The sequence below is a fragment of the Pygocentrus nattereri genome, chromosome 22 (assembly GCF_015220715.1).
Source record: "Pygocentrus nattereri isolate fPygNat1 chromosome 22, fPygNat1.pri, whole genome shotgun sequence".
In the NCBI taxonomy this organism is placed as follows: domain Eukaryota; kingdom Metazoa; phylum Chordata; class Actinopteri; order Characiformes; family Serrasalmidae; genus Pygocentrus; species Pygocentrus nattereri.
Window position 1 is genome coordinate 31,167,429 of NC_051232.1, and position 23,307 is coordinate 31,190,735.

The window sequence follows — 23,307 nt, forward strand, 5'->3', positions numbered from 1 at the left end:
ACTGTTGATCTGCTGCTGCTCAAGCTGTTTGAACATGTCTGTACTGACCAGCAGAGTAAAGGAAACAATCACTATTTCTTATTTCCATCAAAATATAACATCAAAATGACGTGTTAAGCGTTACGTAGATCTACGCAGTCGTTTCTATTTTTTGGCCAAAACTGCAAAAGGGCCTAAAAATTGGCCAAAAAGTGGAATTTTCAAATATATTAGGCAAAATCTTTCAGTAGCCATAATTCTGATGCACCTCCAATAATAAATCATCTACAAAAAGTATTCAACCACATTTCTGGGGTAAGAATAACATGTTAGAACTAAGTGTGAAGTGAACTGTAGAGGAAGAAATAAAAGCTGAGCTTTCATCACTTCAACTGATCAATCAACATGTCTATCTATCAATTAAAGTCACCCTGTAAACCTTAATCCTGCGGTGACTGGGGCAAAACAAGCCACTTTCACAACATACGAAGAGAAGCCATGCACCAGGGTAGCAGCAGCCCTTGGGCTGACGAACAGTTATGTTAATTAGCTTAATTCCTATGCAGAGCATCAGTTCTCAATGCAGTTAATTTCATATTAAATGACAATAACCTACATTTAGGAGGGAAACGAACAATGGACCCTTAATGAATGCTTTTATAGTAATTATGAAACATATGACAGGCGATCCACTCAAACAGCAAAGTCTTAGAATCCCCTGCTGTCCTAATAAATTAGCTCCATTCATTTATAATGTGGCTTCTGCTGTATGTGTATAGGAAAACAGCTAATTGCGTATAGCCAAGCTTCTCTGCTCACCAGCTGAGTGATAATGGGGTAAGATTACATTTAAGATTCCATTTACTAATGTGACTGTGTATAAACACTGGTGAGGACTAAGTTAGTCTGCTTCGGATCCAGATGTTCAACCTGCAGGTCATTTTCACAGCCAACTGGGACAAAATTTCAAGGGGTACTTCAGCCTAAAAACAGCATTCAATAATTGACAGAATTCAGTTTTGTACCCACTTTGTGTTCGGTGTCCTCTCACTACAACACCCAGCATGCACACATATCACAAATCATACAAATGTGATATTTAGTTTCCTTCCAGTTACAGTAGCTATCTGGCCTCCTTCTACATGAGCCAGCTAGCAAGGTTCAAGCAGCCTAACCTCAAATATCTGCCCAAAAGCCCTTGAAGTGCTGCAAATACTCCTCCCACCTTCAAGATACATCATCAGAAGGGGCTTTTCCAAGCCCTTAAAGCAGAAAATGCTCCGTCGCTGTCGGCTGCAGGAGGCGAGCAGGCCTGTTTACAACATAAAAGCAATGGTTACAGTTTTAATTTTGGTCAGTATGTTCCTTTAAGCTGCACGTTTGATAATTAAACCTCCGATTTTAAGGAATTCGCCAACGTTTCTCAACTCTTAGTAGGATATTTTCCCAAGGAACGGCCTACAACAAGTTCCACTATTGCCTTACGGACACTTATTAACCTCAAAAATACAGGCATTCGTTTCACTGCAGCTCACCTCAGACAGGTGTCTCACTTTATCCTTGTCATAGCGGCCAAGACTGAAATTCGAGGGTGAGTCCAGAACTGCTGGAGAACCAAACACACAACAATGCGGGAGTCCAGACTAAATAAAGGATGTAAATACTTTAAAACACTCCCTCACAGCTATCAGAGCACAGTAACGTCAGCTAATCTCTACAGAGAGATAAATCAACAGAGGTGAAAATGACTATAACCAAAACACTGGATTGGCCATGGCCTGGCAAAAACCTACACACACACACACACACACACACACACACCAACAGGGGGTGCACCAGGTTGCCAGGGTCTGCATCGCCAGTGTAAACATCTCATTTGCATTTATAATCACTCAGCTGGTATCAGCTGATACGTCTAACCTGCAACGAGAAGCCGTCAAGCAGTAAAATGTCTCGAAGCTGAGGTCAGTTTCTTGTTCTAATCTTCCCGTTCCACCTTAAATGGTGCAGCAGTCTCATTCTGCCATCTCAGGCACCATTTAAGGCGGAACCACCGGCTCCAGAGACCGAGGATCTGCTCCCCGCTGAGCTCTCGCTCTCTCAGATATCGACAGCTTTAGAGGGAGAGAATGAAAACGGTTCCCCTGAAAGCGGCTGCAGCAGCAACTTTAAAGCATGAACTGCACATTAGCGTTTCTCCGAAGTGCTGGAATGCTGAGACGGAGGTTCATTCACAAGTCTGTTCCTTTATTCACTGCACAAACTCATTTTCCCCTCTGCTCATCATCAGCTGGCAGACCCCCGAAACGGGCATGTGGCTGTTTTTGCTTCAAACTCGAACACTTGAGTGAGCTTTACAAGCCCTACTCAGCATTGCTGTTGCTTTAGCGGAGGCAGTGCTCTTCTAGAACAAGTAGAAAATGTGTGGAAACGTGAAAAGGGCAATAATTCTGATGTGTTTTCTTGTGCTTAGAAAAGAAGAGAAAACCTGCTGATTAGAAACAGAAATAACCGAAGCCAATGGGCAGAAGATGAAGCCCTTCTATGGGCTACTGGCTTCTATACATTGTATATATTCTATATACTGTCACACCCTGACAGGCATCATAGTAAGTAGCTACCTAAAAATGAAGGAAGAAGTCTTAAAACATTTAAGTAAACATAATTATACATTTGTAAGTTGTAAGTACATTAACTTATTCAAAGGCCAAGTCAGAGCTGAAAAAACAGTTTTTTTACTCCACTGTGTGTCTAACTGTGCCAAATAAATGCAGCAAGTCCTCTTAAGTCATGCTAAAAGACTAAAATCCTCAGTAAACATGAAACGTGGGGCTGCTCATTACTTATATTTAGGATAAACAATTGCCAATGAATATTTATGGAGGATTTATCATCAAACTTTAATCATGTAAGCTAAGAGCTTCCTCCACGCTGGGTCCCCTCCGATTTTAGATTACTGAAACATGGAAAGGCCATATGCCTGCTCCCCTTAACGTACCGTTATTACTATTTTCTTTCTTTATAAAGAGTTTGATAAGGCAAGTAAACATGGTTTCCAACACATATATCCCCCTATTCAGCTGGGACTGTTGGAGCCAATCAAAACAGAGATTATTTACACATGAGCTGTCTTACAGCGGGGCACTCTGACCGTAATGAAAGCCGTAACCATCTGTACCTGCATCTGCACCTTTTTCTCAACGCCAGTCGTTTTTGGGGTGGATTTGCAGACGTATAACTTATCGTTCTTAGACGTTCTTATCCAGAGCGACTTACAGTTTGATCATTTTACACAGGGAGGTGAAGGTGGTGTTGGGAGTCTTGCCCAAGGACTCTTATTGGTATAGGGAGCTTACCCAGGTGGGGGATTGAACCCCAGTCTACAGTGTAGAAGGCAGAGGTGTTACCCACTACACTAACCAACCACTTGTTCTAATTTATCAAATGTCAGGAAAAATTAATATCGTGACTCGAAATATCGGCATATCGAAATATCGCCATATCGGCAACCTCTAGGTAACTATCCCCAACTCATCCATGGAAAGAACGGATTAGTTAAACTAGAGAAATGACTCATCAAATGCTGAGGACAAAAGCCAGAGGGACAACAGTTTGGCTTTTTTCTTTGGCTGAAAGGGTAAAAATGTCTGTCTTGAGTCCATTTTGTGGCAGAATCAATGTTTTCTTTACTATTTTGTTTGAGGATAGATGTAAGAGTTGCACTAATGCTGCTTTAATGGCATTTATTAGGCTACAGATCAGTTGCAATGCTAGCATTCGCAACTGGTGGACACCACATGACACCACATCTACACTGGTTGTATGAAGCACTTGTGTAGTGCATGCTGGGAATCGACGCAATACTGTGTTCACAATTTCTGCAGTTATTCAAATAGTCACATAAACGTCACAGTGATATCTTAGACCGGAGTCAGGTGTTGAAATCTGACTAAGAAATCTGATAAAGAGGCTGGATTTTAGCTCAGGAGTCAGATGTATCAGTGCTGTGAGCTCTTACTCTGATTTCTTTCGCTGAGCATGCGTGAAAACAGACGGCGGTACCGGAAATGAGCGAGAAGCGTCGCCGCGAGACGCAGCGAAACACTTTTGGAGCGACGCTGAAACCAAATACATGCTTGACGAAATGAAGGATTTAAATATTCTTCATCTTCTCGGTGATGTACGTTATTTTCAGGTAAAGTGACTCGATATTGGGAGGAAAAAAAAAAGTTTGAGTTTTACGTTGTGTTTACGTCACGTCTTCTTCTGTGAGTTGATCGGCTGGTTGTAAAGCAGAAATCTGATTACTGTCTGACTCACGTAGACCCGGCGTTTCCCCGTTATCTTATTGATCAAGTGCATGTAAACAAGTTGATCAGATTGCTGACAAAATCTGATTTTCTGCAGATTATTTAGTGCATGTAAACTCACTCACTGATAAACTTGAAAAAGGTGTATAACAGTGAATCCTTTCAGGCTGAAGGATGTAGCGTTGCCCTATGGGCCCTCCCCTTTAAAAGTACAGTAACGAAGCCAGGCTGTTTATTCCTACGAGAGGAATAAAGGTTATAAGCTATGTAAGAAAAACCTGCTGTGGAAGGAAAACCACAAAATAATCTTTCAGAGATACGCGGTACAGAGAGATATGGAACTTCCTGGGATTTCGTGCTCATAAAACGTGTGAGTGACATCGTAATTTCTGCTCCCAACACAAGCAATTTTGCCTCAGTTGCCATACGGCGACTGTGGCGAGGAATCCGAGATAACATGGCGTATGTGGATTATCCAGGTACAGTATTTAACTGTCTGACATTTCAAACCTGACCTGTTCTCTTTCATTCGGCCTTATTCCACACCTCCGACGCGTAATAAGCCCGTGGCTGACAGGCAGGCATATGCGCCGTTTTAGAGAAGATGAAAAACACCTTGTGAAACCGCTCGCTGGTTTTACTGTGCCCAGCACTTACACAGCCAGTCATGGTTTATTACAAAATGTCACGACACACAGTGAGAAAACATTCAATATTTGATATCCGGCATGATGATTAAACACTCCGATACCGTGTCGTAGATCATCCGTGTCATTTTATTTATGCGCCCAGGAAGTAGTGCCAGTCTGTGGCTGACGTTACAGGCTCTTCTGCCAGAAAGCCAGCAAATGGCAGGTCAAAATGACCTCAGTGGAAGAAAGACTTAATGGAACAGGGCTGCCTCAAAACCACTCAAGCAATATGTCAAGTGCTCGTTTCGGTTCCGCAGGAAGCCTCTTGTAATTGTACTGTCCTGAACACCGAGGTCACTGTAAACGAAAGCGGCTCACTGAGCAAAACGTCCCATATGAAGCTCTGACACACCATCATATACATTTCTACACTAAATCCTTCGTTTACGCTTTACAGTCAGAACAGTGGTTTCCAAAACTGGACTTCAAAAACCATATAGAAATAAGTTAAACTCCTAACAGCCACCTGGAAGAGCTGGCCGACCCCAAAACTGCCCCCATCAGATAAACAGCGCTGAAAGCTTTCGTCGCTGAGAGAGAGGAGAAGATCAAGCTGCTTCAGATCTGAAAACATCTACAGGTGTTCCTGTCCATCCTTCCACTGTGAGAAGACCACTCAGCGCTGGGGGTCTGAAAGGATGTGTAGCTGATCAAGAAGAACCTCGCTGAGAAAAGGAGACGGACACATCAAACAAAGAAGCTGAACGATGGACTGACCGCCCCAGAGTCCAGACCTCAGCACCACTGAATGGGTTTTGATTACTGCAGAATCAATCAGCTTCTCAGACTGAGCTTTGGAGGTGCGTCTGCAGATTCTTTGAGGAGCTGAAAGTGAGTCTCCTGAGAAGAACGGTCCATTCATCATGAAATTTTCACACAATGTAAAGGACAGCTGCATAAAATAAAATGCGCCATAACTTTTGCACACGCCTCATTTTAAGTTTATTTTTTTCCCCACTCTGTTAAATTCAGCAAACAAACATTGCCTGTGTATTAAAATGTATAGATATGTGCTCTCTGTGAAGGATGTGTTCAGTTTCACGTAGAAAAGCAACACAAACGCATAATTTCGGGGTGCCCAAACTTTTGCAACGACTGAGCAAAGGACAAATTTAGGAGGGTCACTCATCCAAGCAGGCTTTTATCTGTGTAACTCGGGACTTAGGGGATCCAAAAAGTCTATGATCACTAGAGAGAATGCTTCTATTTTAGGTTCTTATCTAATTAAATACAATTTGAGCAAAAAGCAGAACTTCTTCAGCACACATTTCAGAACGTCTGAGTATTTGGTGGTGTGTCCCTCTTGTGCTTTAAAGTGTGCACTCGAGCCGGACTAAAAGCCTCTGATCAGTAGATCAAATCCACCTGAGAGTCGCCTGAATATGCGTTTCAACAGAAGAGATGAGAGGGCCTGAATATATTAAAGTCACAAATGGCTTTTCTTTGTTTTAAAACTGATGGAAACCCTAAAGTACTGAAAGTTTGTAAGTACAGCACATATGGGGAATCAATATATTGACGTTTAACAGTTTTTTGAATGAGCTGCTCAGATGAAGGCAGTAAAACACTGCGCGGCACTAATTTAATGACTACAGACGTTGATATGAAACAGGATATTGGAAGGCTGAAGATGTTCATAAATCAAGAAGGTAAAATATTCTCCTGTCAGGAACAATATCGATTTTGGCTCTTCTGCACAAGTTTGACTGAAAGAGAATTCAAAGAGGATGCCGTCTAAACTCGGTTATGGACGCATCTACTACTGTCGTCACCTCTTCTCATAATGTTTTAAGGACTTTATAAGGTTACACAACTTATTTCTACACATTCACTTGTTTTAAGTCATTTTATCCCCTGAAAGTGTCCACTGGCAGGTCCCTTTACTAGTCTCAATAAACAATGCAGATAAATTTGCCTATTTCAAGAATAATAACATTGAAATAAGTAAAGCGACACTATGTTTCCAAAAGTATTCGCTCGTCTGGCTTCACACACATATGAACTTGAGTGACATCCCATTCTTAATCCATAGGGTCTAATATGATGTTGGCTCACCCTTTGCAGCTGTAACAGCTTCAGCTCTTCTGGGAAGGCTTTCCACAAGGGTTAGGAGTGTTTATGGGAATTTCTGACCGTTCTTCCAGAAGAGCATTTGTGAGGTCAGACGCTGATGTTGGACGAGAAGGCCTGGCTCACAGTCTCCACTCTAATTCATCCCAAAGGTGTTCTATGGGGTTGAGGTCAGGACTCTGTGCAGGCCAGTCAAGTTCTTCCACACCAAACTGGCTCATCCACGTCTTTATGGACCTGCTTTGTACACTCGTGCGCAGTCATGCTGGAACAGGAAGGGGCCGTCCCCAAACTGTTCCCACAAAGTTGGGAGCATGAAATTGTCCAAAATCTCTTGGTGCTGAAGGTTTAAGAGTTCCTTTCACTGGAACTAAGGGGCCGAGCCCAGCTCCTGAAAAACACCCCCACACTTGGCACAATGCGGTCAGTCATTTATTGAATACTTCGTACAAAAGCCTTTGTTGGTGGCGACCGCTTCAAGACGCCTCCTGTATGGAGAAACTAGTCGCATGCATTGCTCAGGTATGGTTTTGGCCCATTCTTCAAATCCTCAAGGTTCCGTGGGCTCCTTCTACGAACTCTGAGCTTTAGTTCCTTCCATAGATTTTCAATTGGATTCAGGTCAGGTGATTGGCTGAGCCATTCTAGCAGCTTGAGAGTTGAGACCAGTTGAGTTTCCTTGGCTGTGTGTTTGGGATCATGGTCTTGTGAAATGTCCACCCTCGTTTCATCTTCATCATCGTGGTAGATGGCAGCAGATTTTTATGAAGAATGTCTCGGTACATTTGTCCATTCATCCTTCCTTCCATTATATGAAGCTTGCCAGTGCCGTATGCTGAAAAACAGCCCCACACCATGATGTTCCCACCTCCAAACTTCACTGTTGGTATGGCGTTTTTGGGGTGATATGCAGTGCCTTTTGACCTCCAAGCATGGTGTGACCTACTACACTCTCCCAGCATTTCACAGGCTTGTCTAAATGTTGTTGATCAAACTTTAAATGCGCTTCAACATGCTTTTTCTTCAGCAATGGGGGTTGAGTGCATTACTAATTGTTTTCTTTGAAACAATTGTACCTGCTGATTCCAGGTCTTTCTCTAGCTCTCCACAAGTGGTCCTTGGCTCTTGGACAACTCTTCTGATAATTATTTTCACTCCTCTGTCTGAAAATCTTGCGGGAAGCACCTGGTCGTGGCCAGTTTAAGGTGAAATGACGTTCTTTCCACTTCCGGATTATGGCCCTAACAGTGCTCACTGGTTTTGCAACAATAAGGTTGCAAAGGTCTTGAAAGAGCTCACTGGTTTTGCCCCTCATGAGACGTTTCTTCTGAGGCACCTTGGTAATGAGACACCTTTTTATAGGCCATCAGTTGAACCAGCTGATATTAATTTGCACTAAGTGGCAGGATGGCTTTCTAATTACTGGTAGATTTCAGCTGGTGTCATGACTTTCCGTGGCTTTTTGCAGCTCTCTTTCTTCACGTGTTCAATACTTTTTCTCATTATTACACATAACATAATTTATGGACACCTATGGTTGGATTTCTTTGCATGTGTGGATTGCAGGGGTTGTCAGGGACATCTGGTGAGAATTTCATGTCAATAGCCCCTTTAGAAATATATTTACTTCAATATTTCAATATTCAACATTCATTTCACCCACTGTATATGTGTCGACCAGATTTAAGAGGTTTTCACCTGTTTAGGTATCATTTTTTGTAATGAAGCGTGGGTTGTGCGTCGGTCCACTTCACTAAGGGGATGGATGTTACATCTTCTGAAGATGAGTGAGATGAGATGAAGGTGAGGGAATTATCTATCAGTATGTTGCTGATTTTGAGATCATTTGAGGCCTAAACATCAAACCTTCTTTTTGAGCTTGTGTGTGACGTTAATACGTAAATACGTTCAACGTGGTGAGAAACTCAATTCTTACAGTTTTAATCTGAGTTCAGCTTTAAATATTGTAGAAATAGGACTGGACAAATACAACTTAACGCTAAATAGCCTAAGAATTTTATAATAAGCCAAAAAATGAGCACCTATTTTATAGAATATTGTTATAAACTGATAAATTTAACAACCTCATGCTACGTAGAACAGAAATCAATTTTTGCCAAGCAAAATGTTAGAGACTAAGCTGCCGAGGGCTGCGAAGCTCCAAACTGTGCTCTACACCAACCGTCCAGGAGTTGAGCGTCCCTGCTGTATCACAAAATGGGGGACAATGATTTGTTATTTGTTGATTTTCTGAAGGAAAAAATAAGTGAAAACACCTTTTTTTAGTGCCATTTCAATACTAACATATTGAAAAAACGTAAAACATAGAAAATAAAATAACTTTTGCACATGCTGCATTTGATGCTTGTTTCCCACTACGTTACATTCAGCTAACAAACATTAATTGTGTATTAAAATGTACAGAAACATGTTCTCTGTAGGGGAATGCGTAAACTTCCACTTAGAAAATCAGGACAAACTTTTGTCAAGGACAGAACAAGGACGAATTTAGGTGGCTCATAAAGGTGTGTGACTCAGGCTACGCTGGGGGAAGTTATGGGATCCAAAACTCAAAGGCCACTGGAGAAAATGCTGTTAGTTCAAATTCTTTTCTAATTAAACATAATTCGGGTGAAAAGTAGAATCTTTTTCGCAAAATCGCCTGAGGATTTTTATAAGACGGGAAAAAACGAGCACCTATTTTACCGAATATAATTATAAACTGACCGATTTGTTATGTTGAAAGGAACAAAATTTTCGCCAAGCGGAATGTTAGAGAGAAGCATGTGGCTCGGCAGCTGAGGCTGAATTATTCAGGGGCCAGCAAGTTGACTTAAAAGCTCAAAGAACGCTCAAGATGCAGCTCAAATCAACCGCAAAATTGGAAGAGAAAAAAGAGCTTCGTTTGCTCATAGTGGGACTGCGGTCACACCGCCAACAACAACAGATGAGCGAAAAACACCCACAGGATCAGGCGCCGCTCCTCACCGGCCACCGCTCACTTCCAATTCTGTTGATCCGGCTGGTGTGCTGAGCTTTCCTTTTGGAAGAGGACACGGCGACCATTTCCAGGCCCGGTCCAATCAAGACCAACCAAATTTCCTGCGACTAATGACAGCAGCCAGCCATTTTGACGAGGGGAGTAAAACAACCATATGGCCGTTAACCGGTCGGGGGACCTCCCATGAAATCCAGGCGAGATAAGACTGGCAGACATTTCGGGGGAACATCAGGGATGTCAGCTGTCAGAAGGCCCTAATGTGAAAAGACGTTTGGGGATAATCAGAAACACAACGAGGATCTTAAGGGCCCTGGTGCAAAAATGAATCCACACAAAATGACTTTAGCGAATAAAAACAAAAAAAAAACCCATAGTTTACTTTCTTAATACTGCTAAGTCTTAATCGATGTAGCAACGAGGGGCGAAATATCACCTATAAAAGGTTTAGGGTGACGTTCACATACCGAAATACTGCTTTACTAAATAATGCCCACGTTATAATGCTCATAAAACAGCTGCTGCCAACCAATTTTTCATTTATAATATATTTACAATGTTTGTCTGACATCTAATGGTAACGTATGCCATTATCTGGATGCACCAGACTGTTTTGAAGACAATTAAGATGTAAAAACAGTCAAATATTCCATTCGGTCTAAATAACGCTTAAAATCCTGTGTAAGGTTCCTATTGGTGTCATTTTAAGAGAAGGAGAGAACAAAACATTGTCCAATCAAAACAAGCTGTCAGGTTATTAAGACACTGGGTACAGAAAAACAGTGCGAAGGAAGCATTTTGGCAATTTTAGGAAGCAGTTTGAGCTCATTAATGCGATGCCGTGAGGTTGTGAGACCACATCTAAACATCCAGATCCAGAATCCAGAAACGCTGCCACCTTCTCTGGGCCTAAGCTCATTTAAAATGGACTGAGGTGAAGGGGAAGATTGTCCTGTGGGCTGACAAATCAACACTCAAAATTCTTTTTTACGAAATCGTGGACCACTCAGCTTGTTGTCAGTGCACAGCATTCATGATGATATAAGGGTGCACGAATGTAAATAGCATGGGTGATGTGCACATCTGAGAAGGCACCATTAATGCTGAACGATATATACATGTTTTGGCAACATTTGTCTGCCATTCAGACGGCATATTTTTCGGGGAAGGCCTTGATTATTTCAGCCAGACAATGTCAAACCACATTCTGCATGTATTGCAACAGCACTGCTCCGTATTAAGGGTCTGGCTGATAAACTGACCTGCCTGCAGTCCAGACCTGTCACCATTGTTAACATTTGGCACATTAATGAAATGAAATGAAAAATACAATGAAAAACATTTTCAAAACCACAGCAGTGGCTCCTCAGTTCGCAAACACTTACCGAGTGTTGAAAGAGAAAGAAGAGGTGATGAAATACAGTGGTAAAGATGCCCGATCCAGATTTTAACATCTGATATGTTGTCTTTTTGTACTACTTTCTTTATTGCATTCTATTTTTATTTACATTCTGCACAGCGTCCCAAGTTTTTTGGGTTATATATACACACACACACACACACATATAAAATCTAAAACACTGTCATAATAAATCTGATCAATATTGCCCACCATTATGATCTAGTCACAGGGGTTCGACTGGTATACTACATTGTGACTACTGTGTTAGGTTGGGACACTTTAAGGCACAGCTTTTGTTTCAAATATTGTGCTTTTATAACATTGAATGCTCAATTAAACCAAAAATGGAAAGGGAAATATTAATATATTAATGTAAGCCACATTTTCAGCCACTTATTACTTACACATCAGCAGAAACCTTAGCAGAAACCTAAAATACGAGCTCCAATAAAGACGACGTTGCAGGGTGCTGGAAGATCGAGGTTGGGGATGACATTGGGCCTCGTTTACCAAATTTCTTCCTAAGTTTGTTCTTAAATGTGTTCTTGAGAAAGATCCCAGGATAAAGTCTCTGTCAGATTCACGACGTCTTCTCAAATCGCAGAACTGTCCTCCCCTTTGTGCTCTTGAGATTTGATTCTGTAGTATCCTGGTCAAAACTGCGTAAAAGTAGTTTTAAGTAGAAAGGTATATTTAAAAATGGTTGGTGAATGAGGCCCAATGTTTTTTTCTTTTTTTATCCTTTTATTTTTTTACACTATTATATTAGAACAACATCAGAATGGGCACTTGAAGACTAGAAAACAACTCCTGGACCTTGAACCCTCAAGCCATTCGTCTATTCCCTTGCCAAACGATCCATTTTAAATATATGCAAATATAGATACAAGTCGTTGACTGATTTACTCAAAGGCATGATGCATAATACACACAGTACCTTTTGTGAGGAGCATAAGGATTTATGCTGATAATCAGCGGGATCGTTTGCAGCCATATTCCGACCTGCGCTGACTCTGTAAACACTCTAGGTTGCGCTACCTCAATTACCACACCAGTGTTTTGCTTAAGGCTGTGTTCGCCTAATGTACCTCATTCGTGTTCGCCTGGGTAACATAATTGTGAGCTCAGACACCAACTCGATTTGTAATTTGGGGCCCTGGATTGATTTTAAAGTCCAAAAGAAAGACTCTAATGGTGCTGCCGTTGTTTCTATGTTGTTTTTTTTACAGTGTCAATAAGACGAGCCATGTTGATGCACCTCTCCAGACTCATTTCATACGCTATTTCACCTGAAAAACTCAAGCTCAAGAGATTTTCAAGCCCGGTCAGATGCTGCATTTATGCAGGAACCGTATATGAACAGAAGTGAGTGACATTTATTATTATGGTCACTTAACACTATTATAATGTTGACAGCTTTGATTCCACACAATGCATGAACTGCTCGTAATAATGGTAGCTCATGCTGTGGTGCCACTCGTGAACGGGCAAGTATTAAAGCTTATAGGAGAGCAAACACAATCAGATCTTTTGGCATTTCCCAGAAAAAAATGGGGCACCATTCAAAAACATGGTTTACATACAGTAATAACTTACATATTGAAGTATTATAACTGATGCATGACCCAGAGGGCTGCAAAATAATTGTAACATATACGAAATCTCTACATCTAATGAGTTAAAATTCAAATTTACTGTAATAGTAGTGCAAATATATAGAGCAAATAAATGCGTCCTGCTCATATAAACACCTTTCTAGCTTTAATTGAATGGGAGAATTGAAAAAAATCACTGTCAAGGATGATTGCGGGGGCATCCACAGGTTCATGATGGTAGAACCGGCATATATCATTTTGCATAATATTTTTTTTTTCCTTTCAACGACTATGACGAGACCACTGGGACACCCACGGTGGAGTCTACTGTCAGGCATTCACCTCTGAGACACATTCAGTCAAATGCAATCTGACTGACTACTTATACTGTGGCGCGATTTGGCGGCTGAGGATAAAGAAGGACAGCTGATGCTTAATATTCATAGAAATATCAGATTGTTTGCTTATGGTCGACGGCGAAACCTGCAAGCTTCGCAAAAACAAATGGAATCCAGTGCGTGACTTTCATTGATATGCTCTTCACAGATAATTCATTTTCCACAGAGGTTTTGCAATCCATTTGCGAATGTAATTGCGGCGCATGCATTAAAACTGGCACTCTCCTTTATGTCTGAGTCATGCATTTAGAAGCAACCTTTACTGAGAAAAAGGGCACTGGTACTGATTACCATCAGATCCTTCTAGCACAGCCATAACATTTGACATTTCTGGAAAAAGACAAGGGGAAAGATGGATCCCGACGCCCTAGTCCCTCGACCGGGAGCCGAAATGGCCTCCGAGGGCCGGGAACAATAGGGACGGACATAATGCACTGTGACTATGGAGGGACTTGACCGAGATCCAAAGGGAATAAAGGGCCACGTGATGCCACGAAGATGCGGTGCTAAGGACTTTCTGTTGGCCGGTGACACTGCGCAAAGGCGCCTTCTCCAAGTCCGATACTTTGGCAGCCTCGTCTCCTGTTCGGAGAAGAACCTTTTAATCTTAACTATCCTTTTAATTGCGACTGTAAAGCGCTGAGTCACGAAGGAGTCGGCACGTCATCCGAGACCTTTTCATGCCATGGCACGAAGGCTCTAGCAGATGAGGGTCTGAACTTCTGCGTGACCCACAAGAAGATTTAACCGACCCAGGCCAAGTTTCCCAAAAGCATCTTAGTGTTAACTGGAAGAGTGTTCAGCACAAAGCTTTTGTGGTTGTTTAACCCCTTATCGCTCCAGGCTTATTATTCCTTACTACAGGGTCTTCAGTGCAAACTAATGGAGCTTTTCTTAGGTTACAGAAGTCTATACTAAAACTTCGGGCCTGGTGGTGGGCCCATTTCTTGGTACAGGGTTAAGATGCAAACAAATACACCACAATGTGGCCTATCAATAAGGTACATCCCCGCATTGCAATTCCACAGTCAAAGAAAAGGAATGTTGACAAGCACTGAAAATGCCGGGTGATTCAAAAAGATTCATCCTATTTCAAAGTGCCACATTTATAAAACCGTGACGCGTCTAGGAATCAATCACAATCCAATTGAAAGAGGGGGTCATAGAGTTTCTGACCATCACCGAAAGATGGCTCCCTCATCGCCAGAGGTCCTATTGAGCACTTGTAAAGTTACATAATAAACCTTATGCTCATTTAAACCATGTACAACTTGCTGCATTGATCTGTAACGATTTACAAGTGAAATAATGATTTTGACATCGGATGAATCTTTTTAAATCACCCTGTATGAAGCCATGTCAGTTAGGTTGGTCATGCAGATCCTAAACAGTGGATTTTAATATATAGATAGTGCACAGGCAAATGCGTGGTCCAAAAGGAGTCCAAGAGTCGATACACAGATTCAATAACACCGGCGACAGTCACAAGGGGCAAAGACAAAGAAACGATCAAACGGTTAACCCAAGCAGGGGTCAAACAGGGAAGCAAGGCAGTCCAGAGTATGGCTCGGTATGCACTCATAGACGCAATACTTCGCACTATGCCTATGTTAAGCCATGGCTTAAATACTAGACCAAACCCTATTCACCTGACCAACGCAGGTGAATCATATTAGAATTCCGGGGAATTCTGATAGGTCTGTGAGTCAGAGTCTGAGTCTGAAGTCACATGATTGTGTCCAGAATCCTGGGAATTGGGAATGCGTGACAAACAGCTCTAAGTAATTAAAGCAAAACTGATGAGCCAATGGCCCTCTTGCAATACCACAACACTCCACTGAGGGGCTCGCAGGTGGAAAACCACTGCTCCAGTACTTAATGCGAGAGCTCCAACTGACCTATCGAATGTTCTTCTCTTGCAACTATTGTGAGGTTGGAGCCCACCTGACTGCAGCATAAGTTGGTAATTTACCTGTCCGAACACCCCTGATTACACTTTAGTGGGTCTGGTCGAGTAGGAAAGCCTGCTGGGCACTGTTCCTCCATGACTTGTGCACCCCGATTTAGAGTAATAATGCACTTTAGACTGCATTACTGATTTGAAATCATCTTTATTTTGTGTGTGTGAAAGGTCACACTGTTAGGCTAGATTAAGTAGTATTTCTTTTTGTGTGTAACCGAGTTGGCTAACATTACCAAGGTGACAAATGTGTTGCTATTGTTTTCAAACTGCCAAGTTTTGATCAGGTACAAGTGCATATTGTCGCTGTCCAAAGAAAAACTAGTACCTACAAAACAGTAACTTTACAGGACAAGGCAAAAACACTGATAGCTTTCAATGTAAGTCAATGTAAAGAGATTTTATTCCAATTGTTTTTAGAGCATTTCTGTTGGGCCATTCGTCATGAAGTTTTCACAAAATGTAAGGGACAACTGGTGTGTTGAAATGGTGCTGAAAACTGGTGGACAGTAACTGAGTAACTGAGTATCTGAGTAAATGTAATGAGTTTCTGTACTTTAGTATTTTTTGGTGTATCTGTACTGAAGTTTCTCCGTTCTGGGCGACTTTTTCCTTTCACTCCACTACATTTCAGAGTCTAATATCCGACTTTTTCCTCCTACATTTTGAGAAATCTGTCGTTCTTTTTGGTTTCTGTGTGTATAAAAACGTCACATGTCAAAACGAAAGAAGCGCAAAGCCAGAGCACCAATCAGGGCCCAGCGGTCACTTTGTTTAGAGCTGGTTTTGACCTGTTGGTCAGAGCGACCCAGTGCAGCACGCGGTTCAACGTCAGCGCAGCAGCGTAAAACTTTGGGAGAGTCTGTTCAACATAAATGATGAACTAACCTAACTTTGTGTAAATAGAGCTCAATATAGAAATATGTCCACATATGCAGTCGAGACTGACGCGGCTTTTTTCTGAATTTCTACAAACACCATTTCATTTTATAGTAAATGAGTTTGGGCTGGTTGATGTTTATGAACAGACGCCTACAGATCAACATAGTAAAGGAGCTCATCTGTGATCCTGAGTTTAAAGCCAGTTTTTATTCAACTTAAACTTGGAACTAAGTTGTAAATAAATCTGAAACTGAAACTTTGCTTGTGTGTAAAAGTGATTTCAGAGCCACTCAGTTCTCCCTGATGGAAACTGTTTACCTTCAGTGTTTTGTGCTTCTGATCATTTTAATAGACGTCAGCGTCACTAATTAATGACGTTCTATTAAAAGACTGGTTTACCAAGAGAGACGCTGGAGGACTTTCACCTGAAATGAGTTCATGAAGCCAGTCTGGTTATAAAAATGATAACAGGACATCAGAGCCACAATTACTCTTTTAGTACTTTTACTTTTAGTTCATTTGAAGGGAAATACTTTAGTACTTTTACTCAAGTGGTGGTCTAAAGGGAGGAACTTCTACTTTTACTGGAGTAATATTTTACCTTGGGTGTCTCGACTTTAACTCAAGTACAGGTGGTTGGTATAGTGTAGTGGTTAACACCTCTGCCCTCTACACTGTAGACTGGGCAAACACCCTACACTATACCAATAAGTGTCCTTGGGCAAGACTCCTAACACCACCTTGGCCTGCCTGTGTAAAATGATCAAACTGTAAGTCGCTCTGGATAAGAGCGTCAGCCAAATGCCGTAAATGTACAGGGTTTCTGTGCTTCGTCCACCACTGGTCAAAAATCAGAACTCAACAGAAATGGAGATACATCGTTTTCTTTGGACAGCGACGATGTATGTAGCGACTCTACATAAACATGCATCTTCACCAAACCTGAATGATGCTTCCAGACAGAATTAAAACCTCTCAGCATTGTGTAAGGTCCAACCTCACATTTACAAAACAACAGAACATGGACAGATAAACTGTTTTAAACCTCCATCTCTGTCAACTAGGCTACTGCATGTCTCACAGCAAGAAATAGCAGCCTTTCTCAGAGAAGAGGGCACCTGCCATTAAAAATTGCGGTGAGGCAGACAACCCTGCGCCTGGGCAAGACGACCGAGTGACTCAGCAGAAATGACCTGACAGCTGGAGTGCAGCCTACTTCATTAGTATCATCCGTCGTCCCATTCCGCGATGCCCTCTGGAGCCTAAACGCAACGAGGACCACTCGCGCCGGCACGCTAGTGCTATCACGCAGTGCTAGCTGGTTCCTCCAGCGCAGGCGGCCAAAATTCTTCTCAAAAAAAAAAGCAAACACAAAAAACAAAACATTAGGAGAGAATGAGCAGGCTGCTGGCCAAGGGCAGACGGAAGGAGGGAGGCTTGTAATGAGACAATGCCTCAAGATGTTGCTCATCTTCTCCAGCCGAGGCTGCATTAGTGACTAATTTAAGAGATACAATTTGGAGCGGACGACTTTGAGCCATCACATCAAGTGTCACGGTGCCTGAAGAGGAGATGATAAAGAAAAGAAATAGCAGTCTGGCCCAATCCCCCATGATGGCCACGACAGCCGCACAATAACACAGAAATAAATGACTGAGAGGAGCTGCATTAATTGCAACGTAGCTCTGCCTCCTTAAAACAAGTCCTTTAAAGCTTTTGGGCTTGTGTGTACTGTTCTGGGAGGAACCTTCGACTGGAATGAAACTTTTACATCATGTAGAGGTTTTACACTCCGGCTGTGAAAATAACAAAGAGAAATAAAAAACGGTTCTACTGTGGAATCACTCTGTAGAGGCCTTTTAAGGCACGAGTCACCAATCTCATCTGCAGGTTTTCATTCCAGCACATCTCAAATAACCTATTAATTGTCTGGAGACCGAGACCGGCTGATTAAACAAGTGGAATCAGGTGTGTTTCAGCTTGATTGGAGTGAAAACCTGCAGCCACTGTCTGGATGAGATTGGTGACCTCTGGTATAGCACCTTCATGAGCCATTTAAGGCACTCCACGAGGTCCAAGATACCAGAAATAAATACATGTTGACATGCCGAGACACAAAAAAAGAGGAGGGTTAAGCATTTTGATCTGCCTTTTATGAATAATAATATGGTTTATCGATACTTTTGTCACACTTAACTTGGATATATAAATATAAATGTCCAACACAGCAAAAGTAGTGTCATTTCCAGTTGCCTTTAAAGAAGCAAATCAATAATAAGCCCCGACCAAATGAGTTCTGTTTTATTTATACAGGGTGAGTCAAAAGTCACAGGACAGGTTTTTGTTTTATTTATTTATTTTTTATTTTATTATCGACTTTTATCTCTGGCATCAGCTCAAACAAACTGTGTATGCTGGTAAAATCAGCAACAAACACCACCTTCAGCATCGCATCGTGGAGGCTTGTGACAGCATAAAAAATAAAATAAAATAAAACGGTGTCCTGTGACTTTTGACACAATAGGTAGTAGCAAAAATGTTCTATATAGTACTAAAAACGTTTGATTACTTTTTTGTACAATATAGAATCAATTTTAAATGATTATTTCAAGAACCAAATACACGTTCTCCATCATTGAGTACAAAAAAAAGAAGAAATGCAGTAGAGAATAGAACTGGTCATCATTGCTGTAGCAAAAAAAACAAAAAAACAACAACATTTAGCCATTTGGTTCTTTGAGCCGTCGGGGTATTACATTACACAGTTCTGAAATCAGTGCAGTAGCACTGTTACAAGGTCAGTTTTCAGTGATTTAAAATTCTGGTGCACTCTGAGACTAAAAAACAGGGGTGACTGCTGTAGAAAGTCTTTTGAGTTTAGCAACCACACAACTGCAGGTCATGTCCAAGTATTGTACTGTTTTATAGGTATTTTGATTTAAAATGGGTTGCTTGCCATAGCAAGGTCAACATGTCTGTGAGTATGAAAGCTCCTATTGATACCCTACATCTATTATAAATAAAGGCCACTGTAAAAAGGCTGTTGCGTTCTACTGTCTCCATTAGGCGCAAAGTGCTTGGACCCCGATGGTTGCCACTTGTGTAATAGACGGCTGCTTAGCTCTCACAGCGTTTATGTTGCTCCACATAAATAAACGTTTTATTTCAGAAGAGATATAAATGGAAGCTGACTGTATTGTGGCTGCTAACAATGACAACTCACACATTAACCTTTTCATCACCCACCATTTGAAAGCTATTGAGGAAAGAAGCCTAAAAATAATACTGAGAATATCTCATTTCTGACTGGTCAATAATAACTGACCAGTGCATATATGCATTGGCTGAATAATGACCAGGAATTCTCGCTGTACTGTGTTTGTTTGAGGGGAGAAGGGATTTACATTATAATCCACCACCCAAGCTTGCTATATTTCTGAAAAGAATTCCAACATTGGGAACTCGTCTGAGAACAGGCTGAGTAAGCTGTTGTGCTCAATCAGCTCTGCAGCCTGAAGTAGTTTTGGCACTGAGAGGTGGGGTGAAAAAGAAAATGTAAGTTCAGTGTGGAAGAATGAATGAAGTTCTTTCACTCCAAAATATTCCACAAGGGTGTAATTCCAATCTAACTCTTCCCTGACTCACAGACTGGAACCTGGGAAACAATAACAAAGAAAGTTAGTGTCATTGGAGTCACTAAGCAAACCCTTATCCCAAATACTATGTACACTCTGAAAGCTGTACTATTCCAAACACTAGACAAAGTCTGGACGCTCTGATATTCCAAACACTAGGCAAACTCTGGACGCTCTGATATTCCAAACACTAGGCAAACTCCGGAAGCTCTGACACTCCAAACACTAGACAAACTCTGGAAACTCTCATACTCCAAACACTAGGCAATCTCTGGAAGCTCTGATATTCCAGACACGAGGCAAACCATGGAAGCTTTGATGCTCAAAACACTAGGGAAACTCTGGAAGCACTGATATTCCAAACACTAGGCAAACTATGGAAGCTTTGATACTCCAAACACTAGGCCATCTCTAGAAGCTCTGATATTCCAAACAGCAGGTAACCCATGAAAGCACTAATATTCCAAACACTAGGGAAACTCTGGAAGCTTTGATACTCCAAACACTTGGCAATCACTCAAACACGTCTTTGAGGCACTACCACTACTTTTTGACACCGGGTTTCAATAAATGGAGACAAGTCATGCAAACCTGCTTGCTGAGTCTTCAGTAAACTGAATATGTTCTGTTAGTAGCTGCACTCCTAATATCTCCAACCAGACATCACCACTTATGCATTATTCCATGCACAGGCCTCATGAACTGCACATTTAGCTGCATAAGACAGTTTTACACATGACACGCCTGCTTTTTCAGGCCAAATGCACCACATTTGCGCCGGAAGTACTAAGAGGCTTGGCCCTGAGACTAGAAACGTGTGATTTTCTGTCTAAACTTGTTCCCAAAATTCAAATTCGAGCCCTACCTACACCTGGCTGCGAGGGATTAGACAGCTTATAGAGCCGAAGAATACAGACTGAAAGCCTAGGCCTCTTGGGAGCGATATTCGCAGCCGAACAATGAGAATGCGCTTTTCCCGTCCCATCTCTTCGAGAACGGAACGGTGTGCTGCTTTCAATCACCGCATTGTGTGTCTGCTGCGGTTAATAAAGGCAGGCAATCATTAACTCATGTTCCATCTACCTGTGTATTTGGTGGCTTGATTCCAGCTTCTGCGAAAAAGGCCTGAAAGGAATTACACGCCGGTCCAATTATAGCTACGGCAGAGATGGCTGAACCACACTGAGTCATCACAATAATCCAAATCAACCTCCCAGAGCTTTACGAAAGGTGTATGCACAAAAAAAAAAAAAAAAAGACAAGCACTGCGGTTAATGCTGCAACGGCATCGTAAATACAAACAAGCGTCGTAGTAATAATGCAGTCAACTAATGCATGCTGGAGTGTGTCTTAATGTGCAGCGCCATCATAATGACCCATTATGCAAGTATAATATGTTTTTTACATTTCAAAACACTTTACTTTTGTGTGCCCGGCGAGGCCGCATTTCAAACACTGATGGTATTATAAAGTCTAATCAACCTTTCTTGCCGGCTAGAAGGATATTATGGAGCAAAGAGCAGTGAGCCAGGAAAAAAAATAAATAAATAATTGCATTTTCAGGAGCCTTTCAGCATCCTCATTCAAAGGCCACGCTCTGCTGCCGTACACAAAGCAGGCACGGGAGGGGGAGGATATCAAAGAAAGCCCTTATTTTGGTCTTATCGGAGGGCTTCTTCTACAGTGACACTGTCGATTCCACCCCTGTAAGGAAGAGCAGCCGTTACACTCTGATTGCAACAGGAGGGACGGGACTCTTTTGAACCCGAGAGGCATCCACCGGATATCCAGATGAGAAAAAAAAAAAAAGAAGGAGGATTTGGAACTGTCGCTCTATAAATAGGCACACTGAGTGGAATCTTCACGGGGGGGTAAACTAAGCTGGTGCTGGTAAGCTTCACTAAACATGAATGTTGACTGGTTGTTTGTTTTTTGTTTTTTTTATTCCAGGACACGGTCACATTGCAGAAATGCCCTGAAACGTCCAGCCACTGTGTTTTTATGTAATTGCTGCTGCCAGACTACTGAGCCGAATAAAGCAGGGGTGCTAGCTGTTGTTTTTCATTCAGATATTGACATGGATGCAGCGCTGGGATTGCACACCATCATGTAATACTATACAAACAAACACTACATACTTCAGATCAAGGGTGGGCGATACCGAAGGAAGACTGTATCGGGGTACCTGAACATGTTTTTATATGATACGTGATATTCTTCACCATATTTCGCTTTTTATAAGGTTTTGCGAACGAGCGTGAATGAAATGCACCAGCGCTACATTAAAGCTGCACCGTGTAAGTTTTGGGGATTTGGAGCCCTCTCTGGTGGAGATGTGTAATTGCACACAACGTGCCGACCTGAGCAGATGAATATGACTGAAGGAGAATTCAAAGAGGCTCGGCTAAAACTTGGTGAAGGACGTGTGAGAGGATTATCTACTATTATAGTTCCCTACAAACAACTGAAGAAAGAACAGCAACTATAATTGTATCGTTGTTGTTGTTGTTCATACACTTTCTTTAAGGATCTGAATCTGAATCTAGAAGCTCTGATGTACTCAAAAAAGAATATTTTGACGTTAGTGATAAAACATAACTATCGCATCGCAATATCAACACCGGACGGATGTTCAGACTTGGCTGATATTTCGAAAAGACATCTGACGACACCTTTTTTGAGCACAGTGTTCAGGCGATGCTGGGTTGCTGCACTAAAAAGAAGTTTTATTTATTTTACAGGAACTGAACTAAATACTATATTATATAATACTCTGTGATGCTAATCGGCTGATATGTACATAAGAATACTGGATATCGGCATCGGCCCACCGTTCCCAACATCACCGCGTGACCAACCTTACGCACCCTACAAAATATGGTTCGTCAAGGGTTCTTTAGTAAAGACAATGGTTCAATATAGAACCATGAACGCTCAAAGAACCATCTGCATGATTAAAGGGTTTTTGCGTGGTGGAAAGGTTCTTCAGACTGATGGATAAAGTGCTGTAGATGGTTCTATACAGGAAAGAGTATAAAGCACCAAAACAGCTTCTTCTATTATTACAAGCTTGACATCCTAACAATACAAGAATCCTTTTTGGTGCTATATAGAACCATTTTCCTAACTAAAGAACCTGCGAATATTTTATAATAGTACATTTTATACTATTATTTATCCATCCACCCATCCATGAAACATTAGTGTGTATAGAGTGTATTGAGCGGTAGCGGCTCTGCAGCTACGAGTAGATTTGGCATCTCAATCTTTCTAGGCTTCATGCAGCCAAGAAAAGTCTTTGTGTCAAAAGTCAAGTTAATACAATGGAAGTTCATGTTGAGAACCCTTGAAGAACAACTGAGAGCCAGTGGAGCCAAAACCAAGCT

At 41.7% G+C, this 23,307-nt stretch overlaps 1 protein-coding gene across 5 annotated transcripts in view; it reads right to left on the minus strand.

Moving 5' to 3' along the window:
• adgrb3 (adhesion G protein-coupled receptor B3) overlaps positions 1 to 23,307 on the minus strand; it is a 324,116-nt gene that overhangs the window by 294,692 nt on the left and 6,117 nt on the right. The window lies entirely within an intron of this gene.